The sequence below is a fragment of the Arachis stenosperma genome, chromosome 1 (assembly GCF_014773155.1).
Source record: "Arachis stenosperma cultivar V10309 chromosome 1, arast.V10309.gnm1.PFL2, whole genome shotgun sequence".
In the NCBI taxonomy this organism is placed as follows: Eukaryota; Viridiplantae; Streptophyta; class Magnoliopsida; order Fabales; family Fabaceae; genus Arachis; species Arachis stenosperma.
Genome location: NC_080377.1, coordinates 91696980 through 91698429, shown reverse-complemented (window position 1 = coordinate 91698429; position 1450 = coordinate 91696980).

Sequence of the window (1450 nt, the reverse complement as noted above, 5' to 3'; positions counted from 1 at the left end):
AAGAAATCAAAAGTGGATATCCGCATTGATGAGTCAGACAAGAAGCTTCCTGCTAAGGATACAGCACGATTTGCCAACCGCTATTGTGAAAGGATGCATGCTAATATTATGGAGCGGAATCTCCATTGTGAATACCTCCTCTTTATACTGGACCATTTAAGACAATATGTGGAGGATCAAATAAAGAGGAGACATTGGGGTTTCTTGAACTGAGATTCAATTGAAGTTAACTTGTCTTGGATCGATGAATTTTATGCTAATTACCACTCCCAACCTTTGACTCAATCTATCTGCATCGGAAGCAAGTTCATATTTCAAAAGACGCCCTTCACCGAGTGTTGGGCATCCCATTAAATCCGGAAGGGTTGGATGCCTTCCACGAAGCGAAAATTGCCCGCAAAAGTTATACTTTGATTGGGACCCCGTACTAAAGGCCATTGCTAAGCCTGGAAGCACTTGGATTTATGGGCAAAGCAAGGTTAACCCAAAGGGGCTTTCGGATAATGATTTGACAGATGAGGCTCATCTATGGCAACAAATCATGTATCATTATATCTGGCTGAGCACTCATGAGTCCTGTTTAACCGGGGACATGGCCGTGCTTGTATGGTGCATTCTGACGGAGAGGCCACTTAGCATCCCTAGACTCCTCCGTCGGGCCATGGGCCGTGTTCACACGGTTGGTAACATTCTCTTCCCAGCCTTGGTCACGAAACTAGCATCTACGGTTGGCATTCCACATGAAGCGAATAACGTTAAGAGTGAAATTCCCTTAGCAGATGAGCTAGTTCCCCATGGAAAATGGATCATGCCAGAAGTGCCACCCAAAATCCTGAATGATAACCCGTCTGTAGATGCCCCATCATCTTCAGCCCCACCATCATCAACACCCCATGCACCACCACCATCTAAGCACCAGCTACTACTTGAGATCCTGGAGAGGATAGATGATAAACCCCAATTTTGTAGTTTATCTTGTGCTTAATTTATGGAATTTTATCACCCTTTTCCCACATTTATTCAATGAAATAGCATGGTTTTTGTTCATACCCTGACCGAGGTCCTCCAACCTGGCAAATCCATAAGAGGTCCGACCTTGTCCTAAAGCTCACACCTAAAGGTCGGACCTCGGACAATAAACAAGGAAGGCCCATCAAAAAGGAACGAAGCCCAAAACCTAAAGGCCGAAAAGGCCTAGGAAAGGCGGTTCCACAAAGATAGAGATAAAACTCCCAAAGATAAGATAAGATAAGAATATCTTATCCAGGGGAGATCACCGCCAACTACTATAAATACACTGGAGCACCCAGGTATGGCATTCCATTCCAAATCTACATATATCTGCTTGGACCCATGCTAACTTAAGCATCGGAGTGTCATTGCAGGTACCACCACCAACCATTCTGCATATCAAGCTCGGGTCACTGAACCCCCCACCTCGGGCCTCTCC